Source organism: Urocitellus parryii, chromosome 5, assembly GCF_045843805.1.
Source record: "Urocitellus parryii isolate mUroPar1 chromosome 5, mUroPar1.hap1, whole genome shotgun sequence".
In the NCBI taxonomy this organism is placed as follows: domain Eukaryota; kingdom Metazoa; phylum Chordata; class Mammalia; order Rodentia; family Sciuridae; genus Urocitellus; species Urocitellus parryii.
The window spans coordinates 132,473,359-132,488,016 of NC_135535.1; the positions used below are offsets into that span (position 1 = coordinate 132,473,359).

Here is a 14,658-nt window from a genome sequence, read left to right on the forward strand (position 1 = left end):
GGTACACACAGAAATAATATGAAAAAGCATGTAAACCTACCACCCCAAACAACCCACAACACTTCAACAACTGAATCCATTGACACCACAGTGCAGAAAATATTGAGAATTTAGAAAGGTCATAGTTAAAATGTTCAGTGAACTAAAAGAAGATGTAAGGGTTTTAAAAATACAGGAGGTAAAAGATAATTTCAAGAAAGAGATAGATATTCTTAAAAAGGACCAAAGAGAAATCCTGGAAAGATTCAGACAATCAAATTAAAAATTAAGTGGAAAACGTCACCAATAAATGAGACCACTTTAAAGACAGATTCTCAGGTCTTGAAGACAAAGAATATTGTCAACAGTAAAACAAAGAATATTGTCAACAGTAAAGATGTTAATTAACCATAATACTCAAGAAATGTGAGATAACAAAGGTAAGAATCATTGTGATAGATGAAGGCATCAAAATACAAAATATAGGAAGCAGGCTAACGTTTTGTTTGGCTGCTCAATAAGACCTCCTGGATGGGAGATGTCTCCAAGGTGTATAGATCCCAGGAGTTGAGGAGCCTGTGAGCACAGGAAAGTCAAGCACCTGGTGAAAGGAGAGTTGGCCTCTTTTCCCTCTTGCCGCCCTGGCCCAGTGGGAAAGGTGGAGCCTTCTTCCTTACTGGCCCCACCTTCCCTGGTCAGCACCCTGTCCCTAGGATGCCTAGTCCTCTGGACATTATTACCTGTTTTTTTTATCTCGGTCGTCAACGCCAGCTTCTCTATGAGTCAAGATGTGGTTCACTTTGTCTACATCTCCCTCTAAGGCCGCTCTGTGGATTCTCGTGTTCGCTTTATAGCGAAAGCCCAGTTTCCACAGGCTCCTCATGAATGAGCTCTGGGTTCTGACAAACTTAGAGGCCATGACGAGGCCTCACAGGCCCCAGCCTTGTATTCTGGGGCTTTTCAAGACTTTTTTTTTCAGTCACAGAATAAACAACTTAGTCCCACCAGGTACCTAGTTGTGGCTGAGCCACTCAATACTCGGGTAGCAGCTAATAAATGAAGAAAGGTTGCCAAGTAACCCTATGTAACAGAGACAGGAGGGGGCATGCTCAGCTTCAAGAGCCACGCCCATCTTGGAACTCTGTGCTGAGGGCTGAAGTTATCCTGTGGTTGTACTTTTCAATAAATTTGGGAAGCATTTTTCAATAAATATCAATAAATTTTCAAAACATTTAAGAATGAGATGAAAATCCAAATACAGAACCTCTTTGAACATCAAACAAACAGGATTAATAAAGATCCTCTCCAATACACATTATAAGAAAAATACCTAATATACAGATTAAGGTTAGGATTTTGAAAGTCTCAGGATGAAAAAGGAAGTCATGTTTTGAGGGCAGTGCAAATATCCCAAGTGGTTTTGCAAATTAGAGTTTCAAATGACTTCACAGTTCAAATCGTAAAAGCAGGGAGTGCTTGGAATCATATATACCAACCAAAATTAAGAAATTCAGCATAAATTGTCCTTCAGAATTGAGAAGGAAATAAAAACCTTCCATGTTAAATATAAAATAATTCATATATCCAGAAAGCCTGCACTATGACATTTAGTCAATGAAATATTTCATGCAAAAAAATATAAGAATCAGAACCAGCAGAAGGATGAAACTCCCTAGAAGAATAGTCATCTAAAGGAGAAGCAAGTCTGAATTAAGCATTAGAAATAAATGAAAATGGCTGGAAATTAAAATCATCTCTGCATATTCATATAAATATGAATCCTTTGCATGGCATGTGCTTTGACACTGAAATTTTATAAACATTACCACAAAGAAGTTGCTAACACAAATCAAATTGGTAAGAACAAACTGACATGGATTCCAAACCCCATTACTCCTCTCAGTACTATGAGGCAGTTCACTGCAGAAAGCAATGGGAGCTCAAGGTGTGTGAATTTTACCCTAGTGGCCCCAAGGTCAGGGGTCAGGTACCCTCCTTACTCAGAGTAGATGGTATCTGCTCTACATGGTCCTGCTCTCATCTTCACCTGCTTCATGCCTACAAGTTCTGGCCTCACCCTTCCAGACTACTTGTCAGTGTTGCAAGTCCCTCGTTCCTGGTGACTGCTGGGGCCCAGGTTTATGAAGCTTGCTGCAATCAGTCTGTGGGTAATAGCAGTCTCTTCACTGGTGGTCACTGTTTCCCAAATACTCTGTGAAACTGGAATATGCTGATTTGGAGAAAACCTTACCTAGACTCTGACACATTCTTGCTTAAACATCTATTTTTCTCAAAACAATCAAAAGTGTTTTATTCGCTTACACTTCACTCTGCCTTTTTAGTCTATTCAGGCCTTCAGTGAATTTAGTGATGCCACATTGTGGGGAGTAATTTAGTAATTTACTGAATCAAACATAAATCTCATTGAAAATTGCCCTCCCAGACACCGTACAAAATAATATTTAACCAAATATTTGTGAACTCTATGGCCCAAGCCACCCATAAAATTAACCATCACAGGTAATATAAACATGTTGTATTTATTTGCTTTTATAACCAATTGTTTATTACTTTATTTCATATTTTGTAATTCCATTATTTTTGCCATTATGGAAAAATGTTTGTCATAAATAATACATTTCTGTTTTCCTCATCTGCTCCTCCATGAATTAATTCACAGTATACCTACAAACATGAAGTAATCTAAAAATGTGCTCTTAATGTCTTTGGATATTTCAATCTTTTAATAAGCCAACTAGATTTTAAGAGAAAGAAAAAAAGGAGATTTCAAGTAGTGGAAACTTAATTGGTATGAATTAAAATATTTTTAAGGAAAAGTAATCCAAAATAATTTTCTTTTGTCTCATTTCCTTACCACATATTAGAGATTTCTGAAGAAGAATATATATTTTATTTGACACAGTTGAATTTCTTGTTTAAATATGTTGTTATTTTTTAAATTTTAGAATCCTTAGATCTCTTACTGTTTCTGAAGTACCAATTTCAAGTAAGATTAAATTTTTCCTTATTAATTTCTGTCACATACCATGAAATCTATTTCACATGCAAATACAAATCTCCAATTTTCTCTTTCTCCCTTAACCTCTATTACATACAAAAGCACACACTCATTGTCATTATCATTACCATCATCAATATCATTATCATCCAAATCACCATTAGTATTTACTAATTTGAGATCAAGGTAGTGACTCTGGAGGCAGAGGCAGGAGGATACCAATTTTGAGGAAAGTCTCACTAACTTGGCGACTATGCTCTAGGCAACTTAGAGATTTCTTGTTTCCAAATACATTATAAAAAAGAGTTGGGAACATAACTCAGTGGTAAAGTGCCCCTGGGTTCAATTCCCAGTACAAACAACAGTTAAGGGTAGCTAATATTTCCAAAAAATTTTGCAAGTCTTTCACACACCTCATCCATTGCATTTTTACCAAGGCCTTTGGGTACCATTTTACAGACACAAAGTAGCATTTTGTTATAAAATGCTACTTTAGCATTTTACTTTGATGCATATAAGCAAGTAAATTAAAGGAATTACTTTCCTTTAAAATTTATTTTTAAGAGCATATATAAATTGTCTGAATAACTCATTGAATGGCAGAAAGACCTTACTTTGTCTTAGTCATTTGCATCAAATCTGAAGATTTAATTTAATTTTCCATCTCATTCTTTGTAGAAGATTTTCACTTTTACTTTAAAATTTCCTTCTGCTGTTCAAGTATATATATCCTATCTAGACAAGGGTTAATCTCCTGTATCCCACCTGCTGGGGCAAATCTCAACTAGCCTCCCTTACTGAGCATCCTGTCTGGGCACAGAGCAGCCACAGTCAGAATGAATAGAGTGAGCACTCTGGGGTTAGTGTGAGGGCAAGGTCAACCTGGAGAAAGATCTAAGGGGCAGCTGGAGAGGAAACGTAGGGACCCAACCTGGAGTGGAGGTACAACCTGAAGTGGAGATAAACTAGGAGGACATATCTCTGGTGTTGCAATTTTGATCATCTGATTTAAACAGTCCTAGTTTCATCTTGTTTGGATCTTTATTACTTAAGGTTGACATAGTATTTTTCCCTTTGAGGATACTTATTCTAGAAGCATTCATTTCCTAAGCCTACTATGACTACAGTTTGAATTGTGGCATTTAATATAGGAAGTGGCTGGCTACCAAGGATTCCCTATACATGGAATGCCAAGTGTAAACCTTCTCCTTGTCGCATCATTATAGATACATGTCATTAATAGTAATTGGGATACAGAGGACTTCAGGAGGAGGATTATAGATTCCCCTGATTCCTGTAACATATTTAAGAGGCAGGCAGGAGTAAGAAGGACATTCAAAGTTATAGAACATTCTCAGAAGACGTTCCTAGCAGTGGCCTCCATGACTAGATAATTTATAACAGAAAAAGAACCAGAGTGGGAGATTCTCAATACAAGTATCAGCATAGGAATGCACCAAAGTTGATTTGGCATTAATACTATCCCTTTCCTGCACTACTTCATGTTCAAGTTAGAATGCAAACATTGGGAATTTAAGAAATCAGGTTAACATATTCTCTCATGATCAACATTTCTAATTTGAAAATAAAAATTTCAATATTTAAATGATTCATAATCAGAAGGAAATGAAATGTCATGTGATATTTTTATCAACCAAAGATCTGTAAAACAATTACCTGTTTTGCAGGTTCTTAAGTAGGTCAAATAATTAAAGGAAGGAATGAAGTGGGTGCCTTGGGCAGAGAGATGATGAATATAAATTAAATCATAATGTGAGATGAGGGCTGGGGTTGTAGCTCAGTGGTTGAGTACTTGCCTCGCATGCATGAGGCACTGGGTACCATCCTTAGACCACATTAAAAAATAATAATATGAAATGAATTGTTCCACTTTAGTGACTTTTTAGAATTCTTGCTCTGGGAAAAGAGGGAGAAAGAGAGGAAGTTGAAAGAGCTCTATAAATGCTCTGTGACATGAACACAAATCTAGATGAACACAGGTAGTCTGGGAACATTATGTTGTAAATGTGCTTAGTTTTCACTCAGTCGACATGCATTTATTGACAATAAACTATATGTCAAGCATGGCACAAACTATGCTTTCAAAAGTCTGCACAGGAAAAAGGGCATGACAACAACACTATGTTTCCCAGAATAGTCCAAACAAATGGAAGACACTAGCAATTGACTTGTTAAAGCAAACAAGATAAAAGGCCTGTAATAGACATCAACATAGACTATTTAAGGAAGTGGAGGCTGGCAGCTGAATTCTATCTCTGTTGGGAAAGGAAGACTTTACTAGAACATATCTTTGATTTGAGTCTTGAAAATGCCTGTAATTTTACCACAAAAAAAGAGAAATGGATATAAATTTCAAGCATCAGATGCAAAAGGTGAGGATAAATAGAAGTGGTATATATTTGAGAAAGATGGAAATTTGGGGTAACACTTGCAAGAGAAGGTAGTGTGGAATGGAGCTAGAAAAGTAAAATTGGATCATATTATATGTTCAAATGTGAAATTTTTCCAAGCCAGGAATGAAAAAAAAATCAGTGAATATTTTATTTTTTAAATTCAATTTTTTCAATTTAATTTTTAAATTCAAGCACACCAATATTTTTTTATTTGAGAATGTTTTATAAAACTACCACTGGATTAAAAACTACCACTGGATTAAAAAGGAAGGAGCATTGTGAAGTGAGTTTCTGGTTTATCATTCAGTACACAGGAAAGACAAAGAAAGGTGTACGTAACACACACTTCTCAAATAGCTGACTGGAAATTTAGAGGATTTGAAGATAATTGAAAAAAAAACTATAATTTGTATCTGTGAAGGTGTGAAGGGAAGAAAATTTACCTAGTAAAATCCTATAAATTCAATTAAGGGTATATCAAATTCACAAAATCTGCACTGACAAAATGCATCATTAATTAATGATATTCTTCTAGGGAACTAACTAACATGATTTGTATAGGTTACAACCTTCTAAGATGCATAGACATAGGATAGTGCAGGATATTGCATAAGAGTGCAGGATATTGCATAAGAGCATCTTTATCCCAAACCCGAGAAGACACAGTAAAACAGAGCAAACCATGCTATGATATCAAAATATAAATGATGGCAATATGGAGTGTGTGTGTGTGTGTGTGTGTATATTTGTGGGTATGGTTGTCTTTTAGGGACTGGAATACTGAACAAGACTTTAAAGTATATTCTGATGAATTTAATTTTTATTCATTTTTAGATTTTGTTTAGACATTTTAGAAAACCTACAAATAAATGACCCCAAAGAGAGTCAGTATCTCATGGCAGGTGGATGACAGGGAAGAGTAGACAAAAATTGGTGTGTTCTAACACTGCCTCTGTCTTTTATTAGCTATGTGATTTGGAAGTGACTTTAATTCTCAGTGCTACAGTTTCTTCAGCTGTAAAACAGAAGAGACTGTTTCTTTTACTATTATTAATGAAGCACCACAGTTGTAATGAGGAATAAGTAACAAAGCAAAACTAACAGTACTCCCAAAACAGATTAGACACTGATCTACGCATTTCATATATTTTGTCTCATTAATTCTCTTAACAAGCCCACAAATTATGTATTTAACCCTATCTTACTGATGAAGAAACTGTGGAACAGAAATGTGGGTGACTAGACTAGTCAAACAGCTAGTATTTGACAGACCAAGGACATGGGCTCAAATAACCAGGGAAGGTCCATTCTTTGTCTTTCTATCACTTCATTATTGATCTTATATGGTGGTATATGTTTAGGTTCACAAGTAGATGAACTTATATATGTAAATGATTTAGAATGTCTGTCATTGACAAGTGGCAATGCTATCTGCTATTCTTTATACTGCTATTTCTACCAGGACATAATAGGTAAGCTGGCAAGAATAATGACTTGGAACTGAATTTCTTATATGTCTGTAATACTTAGGTCATCTCATCAATAAAACTAATATGTTTGTAAAGACATCTCTGTCACAGCAACCTGTTATTGCTAGCATTCTTTGTTTGCTTAACTTTCTTGTTTATTGTCTATGTGGCCAAACGGTTTCTGAATTCCCTAAGAGAAGAAAGTCGGTCTTTCTTGATTCTCTTTGGCATGCAGTGGCTTGCAGAGAACTGGATACATCATAGATACGTAAGAAATATTTGTGATAAAGAAAGGTGGAGAAAATATAAATATGATGAATTATTTTTCCTTCATTACTTGCACAACCTATCTCAAAAATATTAAGGGGAGAAGAAAAGCACAGGTCATGATTTTTCCATAACCACTAGCAAAGGGACAGGCATGGCCACATGAAAAATGTGAACAAAGGGGTCCCTGAATACCACCCTGCCTTCCCACTGACTCTTCTGCCTGCTTTCTCTCAAGAGTACATAAGTAGGCAGGAATGCTGTTAGGATGAAAGCCACAGTGCTGTCAGCTCCAGAAGACTCTAGAATACTTTATTTCTGTTATGGGAGATTTCTTGATTTGGAAATAGATATTTGAATACAAAGATTTTTTTCACCATAAAAAAAGAAAAACACATTTTTAAATTTTAACAGTATATTGTGCAGAATAACATGCCAACTATTCACTTACCTTATCTTTACAGAACTTGCACATCTTGTCTCTACTCCATGACAAAATATCACAAAATAGCTTTCTTCACTTTATGTTCTCAGCAAGGATAAACCATATGAGGGTACTAGTGCATATTTTTAAATGTTAGAACTAGATACTAGCATTGTAAGTTTTGGCACATGGAATACAATACAAATGAATATAAAGAAGGAATATAAAGAGAGTAGAAAGTAATAAAATTAGTGGTAATTTTATCAATGGAGGCATTTAAAGAAATAAACACATGATAAAAGCCTAGTGAGTATTCAATTCTTTAGGAAAAACATTTTTAGATATCAATATCTTTGGCAAGTGATAGTATTTTAGTATTGATTCTTGTAGAAATATGTTTGGTATCAAACTTACACATTGCCTTGGATTATATCTGCATTAGATGACTGTTCAAGTTGCTATCATTTTCTTTATACTTAGTTTATCACATACATGCGTTTGGATTAGGATTGAGTACCTGTTGTATAAAAGGTCATTGTGTTGTACCTAAGATAAATGAGCAATGGTTCTAATGCCCAAATATCAAATATGGTTCTAAGATCACTCTATTGATACATTCGTGTGTGTGTGTGTGTGTGCATGTGTGTGTATGCAAAAGGACCACATGTCATGTCAGTGAAAGTGATGCAGTTATATGCATTGACTTTGTTTATCACAAACAGTTACTTGTTTTTGGTTCAATTCAGTGGATCACATTTTAACAAATCAATATAGCATAATAATATAATTTTGTTCACATGAATACTGTGTAGAGAATTTCTCATTATCATTGATAGCTCTGTTTATAGTTTTAGTAAGTAAAGAGATTGCTAGTGCTATCATAGTAAAATTTTAATCTGGATATAAAAATTTAATTCCAAGAGGAAATTTAGTGGAATAATGTGAAAGAGAATGGAAGCATGCCAGGGATAGAACTTCAATAGGATCCCTGTGGTTCGAGTAAAAGTGAATTGATATCATGTAAACAAGAAGCACAGTGATTAAAGTTTCAATTCTAACTAAGACTGTTTCTCTATTAAATCAGATGAAAGGCCTATTGCTTTTTAAAATTGACTTTTCTTGGATCTTAACATATTTAATATAGCAATAATTCTTGAAAGATCCTTACATATTTTGTAAATTATACATACTGATGTTTCTGCTGTTATTTTTGCTGAAGTTCACAGAAATTTATGTTTAATATGTATAGTAATTCAAATGAAAATATATAACCTCATCAATTAAAAAATCTAAACTGTCATGTATGTTTTACTATTTAAATATTGAAAGCAGATAAATTAAAATTTAATTAATATAATTTTTTAAAGAAGTTTTTGAACCATGTGGTGCTTTGTAGAGTTCTTATTTCTTACATTCAGATAAATTTTTATTGAATTTATAGCTACTTTATAAAATGCATTGTTTGAATTTTGCAAACATTAAATACAATCTTTTATGTGCATTTATGTGTCTTCACAAAACATCTTCATGTCCTTATTAGAGATAGCAGTGTTCTTACTGGGTATGACATAGCTGTTTGCAAACAGTACTTACTTAGTCAACAATCTCTACTGTAAACAGAAATTTGCATTTTCATATCACTTAAAATGAATGATAGAATTAATTTAAAATACTTCAGATATTTTAAAACTTGAATGTCAGATATATATAGATGAACCTATGAAAAAAACTAGATAATTTTTTTAATGCAGAAACAAAACTTTTGACTTGTGGCAGAAGAAACTGAGTTGTGATAAATTACATGAAGAGAATAACATTAACTATAGTTGTTTTTAGCACAAATTCATTGGAAGAATGAACATACTCTTCATGCCATGGAAACTTACTTTTAGAACTCAAGTCTTAGATGGTGCATACTAGCAAAATCCACTTTTGAAAGAAAATGTGTGCATTGTGCATGTAGGCACAAGAATATATGCATGAATGTGTGTGTGTGTGTGTGTGTGTGTGTGTGTGCATGCATGTCTTTGCTGATCTCTTTGCATCTGGTCATAAGGACCCAGAGTAGCTTTAGGAAAAAGTCCATAAAATCTTCCTATGTGTATCCAATCACAAATTCCAAATCCTCATCTTGAAGGACTTTTTGTATGGTTTGTATATAAACCACTTGTATAAACAGCATCAGTGTAGAAGTGACTACAGTGCTCCAGTGTGAGGGTCGTATCAGGAGAGATTTTTACAGAGTTTCAATATCTAAAAGCCAGTTCTATGAGGGCAGGTATTTTTCTATATTTTGATCACCAAAAGGCCTCAACCTCTAGAAAGCTACATTGTGCATAGTGAGTATTCAATAAATATTTATTGGATGAATGAATGAACAATTTGTAAATGATTACCCTACTTGTATTTTAGCATAAAAAAATGAAAGAATAGGTAATTGTAAGTTATTTGTGTGAGGGAAACGATGCAAAAGCTCAATATAAAATCTCCTAGGGATTGCCTTTCAATAATTTTACTATTAAGGGCTCAATTAGTGATACAAGTCAACAACTAAGCAGAATTAAATAACCCAATAGAAAATCTCCTATGCAAGCATCTTATTTTCTCCAGACCTTCTTATTTAAATCATTCTATGATTCATGAGCATTTACACATGAGGTATATGAACAAGGGAGTATCAATTTTTTATATAGACTTTTTATCCACCCATTAAACCCCTAACAAATGCTTTCCTTCAGCAGTATATTAAGTATTGGGTATGTAACTGTATACATGTGACTGCCATGGTCCTTGTCACATGGATGTTTCCTCTTGTTATATAATCAAGTGAAAAAAAAGAGAGAAACAATGAAATAAAACAAATGCAACACCAGTAAAATGAATTAGTCCTGTGATACAGGCTTTAAACAAAATATATGGAATTTTTGGAATTTGAGGATTAAGTGAATCCACAGTGACAGTGATCAGATAAGGTAATTTTAAGGGTCTGTTTTTTAAGCTGGTTCTGAAAATTGCAAGTTAAACCTATAAAAGGGATATCCCCATTGGGATTGGATATAGAATGTCTGTTCAGCCAGAAGCATATGCCACTGGGAGAGAGAAACAAGAGAGGTGCTCTCCTTTTGACTCACAATAATCAGTAGAGTTGGAAATGCTTGCATCTTATAGTTGATGCCCTCCGATAAAAAGAAAAACATTTATATTCTACATAGAAATTACTATGAGGCACTCATTTCTTTTGTATTGTTCAACCAATGTTTGAAATATAAAAACAACTACCTAATATTTTAAAACAGGATTTTGATTGCACAGAAATACAGTATAATTTCATATGTTTGACTATGGTGATATTTTCTATTTGATTTATTTATTTTATACATGTTTCCCAGGATAGCCCACTGGTCTTACAGTCTGACAGGAATGTAACAGTGAATGCAAGAAATCACATGGGGCAGTTAACTGGACAGCTGACAGTAGGTGAGTGTTTTGGGGTAAAAATTATTTTTAAATTTTTATCCCATTTAAATTGGAAAAAGTAAAAGTATGCTAATTTTTTAGTATGTAATTTCACAGCCCAGTTATCTTGTACATGATTTTATGTGCCATAGACTAGTAATGGTTTACTTTATTTAGTAATTATTCTTGACAATTTGTTATTGTGGGACTGGATTACATTTGTTCTGCTGGTCATTTTTCCTAAAATATGAAATGCACCATTTTCATAAAAAATATTTTCATAACTCATATTAAACTATAATAAATATACCTTAAAAACATGTGGACTAGTATATAATATCATGAGGTCTATGTATCCTTTGTTTTAGATAAATAATTTTCTAATATTAAGTGCTTATTTAAATTTAGAAATCATATAATTATGAAGTATAATAAATATTAATGTTTATCAATTACTTGAAATTTTTTGTTGAAATTAACTATATAGTAAGGATTTTAGGACAGAAGTTATATTAAGGTAAAAAATTAAGTTTTCTTACATTTTCAAATACATTTTAATTTAGAGATTCATATTTTAACAAAACTTATATTATTGTTATTGAACTCCATTTTTATAAATGATAGATAAAAAGTCAGTTGCAACTATGTAAAATTATACACAGATTTAATTTGCATATAGATGCTGAAGTAATTTCAGAACACTATATGGGTTCTGTGACATTACCTAACATCTATCTTTATTTGTCTATCTTTATTTGCATACATATATCTATTTACCTATATTATAATTCTGTTTATCTGTATCATATTTATATGGAGAGAGAGTGAGAAAAATGTAATTGACAATTTTGAGGACTGGGTTAATTTTATGTTAATGAAAACTTAATTGTCTTTTACATATAAATGCATGTTTTCATTATTTCTAGTTAAAATATGAAAAATATGACATTTAAAATGTGATATTTACAACCACAAATTTTTATTGTGTCTATTTCTTTTGTATTTATATGAAATATTTTTGTTATTTGTTTTAATGAAGTCAAAAAGGAAACTTTTTTACATATATGTTTTCTAAAACTCTAATTGCATTTCAGTTATAAAAATTTAATTTTAGTTTGAATATTTTTTACTTCATTAAAGTTTGTCATTAGACATCTTTTAATTGCTATAACTACATAAGATTTTGTTATAAGTAAAGATATATCAGTTATAAAGGTGAGCCTCAAGCAAATTGATTAAAAATTAGATTAAAGAAATATGCTATGGATGCAGATCTGATTCAGAACATCAGTTCCTCAATTTTAATGTTAACACAAATTTGTGATTGTTATTTTTGAACTGCATACACAAGCCAACAGAAAGAAGCCTACAACAGGCAATTTGCCTGATATCATAATTTTCTTAAATTTGAGAACTCTCCACAAGATAAAACTGTCTTTTGCTTTCATTTCTTCATATAAAAAAAGTCCTTAGTAGAAATGTCAAAATGCAAAATAAGCACAAAAGACTATGTACCCAAGTCCACTGTCAGACATAATAGCTGCATAATCCCTGAAGGTAGAGCAAAACTGTGTTGATTATAGGAATTGTAATAAGATGCCCTTTGCATTTCACTGGATGTTTTCCTGAAAGAAATATAAACAATATATTGTGTTTGTTTTTTAGTCCACTTTCCAAACTGATTTATTGTAGTAATAATATTTACCAAACAAAAAAAGAGGAGAGGGAGAGAAATGTTAAACAGCTTTAAAAGCAGCAAATAAATAAGTTAATGCTGGTACATGTACACTTCTTGTGAGCTTAATCTAAAACCTGGTCCTCTGAATGTAGCATTGTTGAATTATGTCTCTCACTGTGTTGCATTTTTCAATAAACAGATCAAAAGAAGAGGGAGACTAGGGCTGGGCTGAGAAGATTATGTATTCACATTTGAAGTCAAACCATAGGGGGCTATTTAATAGTTGGATGAGCAGCAACACAATTTATCTCTTGAAGACTCAGTTTCTCATCTCTAAAATAGGGATAATGACAGGTTGACTGTTATAATAATAGAAATAATTTCAGCATCTTCAAAGGGCAGGTAGTTATATATTGAATTTGGCATTGATTTGATACAGTAATTGAAATTGTTGGTGTGATTTAAATCACAAGTGTATCGGTATTTTTGAGACCTTTCATGATTTTTTGTTTGTCTGTTTTATGTATCATTGAGACAGTAGTTAAATGATATGTTATATTTTAATATTATTACAGGGATATGTCATAAAAACATCACAGATAATATATAAGATGTGTGGAAACTTGAATCATGAAATGATAAATATACCTTATGTAAAATTTAAATATATAATTGGATGAATTCACACAGTGTAGTTAGACAACCTTCATTTTTAGAGACTAATTGTAATTGTGTGACATAAAATAAATATTTTAACCTTGTTTTTTTTCTTTCAAATTTTGTTTAAGGATGTGTACTTATTATTTAGATGTGATACTATTCTTGCCCATAATGATTTGTCAATATTTAAAATATTACAATATGTTTTGTAATATTTAAAATATAATATTTTAATAAAATATTTTAATAAAATATAATGTCTTAAAATGTAATATTTTTTTAAAATTACATAATTGACAACTATGAACAAGAATTTTGAATAATAATTTCAGATATACTTCATGTTCTAAGTAAAACAATTCTAAAGTCTACCTATATGTCAATTACTATTAGAAAAGCATAATGAGATTTTATTCTCATTATATATGGGAAACAAAAATCTTTTTTTTTTTTCAGTATCTACTTGTTCCATTTTGTCATCAAAGTTATATGTAAGAGATTTCAGCAAAATAAATATTCATTTTTCTGGTATCCTTCTCTTTCTATCCTTCTCTTTTGTTCATCTTTCTGAGTTCATCTGAGTTCACAGAGATATGCACAATCCAGGCACAAAGCAGGCAGTGTGCTCATTCTTATCTGGACTCACTCTCAGGAAATGAAACCAAATTATATTCATCCAATAAATATACAGACAAGAGTTCATGTATACCTGACTGCTCATATATAATCAAACTAAATCTTAAACTTTTTAGACTTTGGGTAAAAAAAAAATCAATTTGACAAATATTTTTGTAGACTTATAAGTTTTAGACTTCCCACCAAATCTAAGATTCTAATTTTTCATGACATTCATAATTTTGGAGGAGATTAATGAACTTAAGTTTCTTCCTCCAACTTTCTCTTCTTAGAATAAAGCTGAAAGAAAAGAAAGAGATTGTTGGTTGAGAAGTGGTTAAAGACAGTATAACATCCCAAGAGGTCAGACTCCCTGAAGAAAAACCAAGAATTTTCTTAAACAAGTCTCAGAATCATTCTCCAGGTCAAATGTTTCTATTATTTGATCTATAATTACTACATTTGTTAGCAGAATATTTCTTTTTTTATATAGGTGACAAAATTGGTTTGTGATTTTAGCTGTTTTTAAGTTCACGTGTGTTGATAACATGATACTGTTTTGCATAATTTTCCATCAAATAATATGGATAAAATGTGAATTATGAACCATCTTTGCAAAGCTTCTCTTATTATTTTAGAAAACTGCTACAATATGATATATAGAATAAAACTAATTT

At 32.3% G+C, this 14,658-nt stretch overlaps 1 pseudogene; it reads left to right on the forward strand.

The window, feature by feature from the left end:
* Positions 1-1,852: 1,852 nt before the first annotated feature.
* LOC144255052 (zeta-sarcoglycan-like) overlaps positions 1,853-14,658 on the forward strand; it is a 135,086-nt pseudogene continuing 122,280 nt past the window's right edge.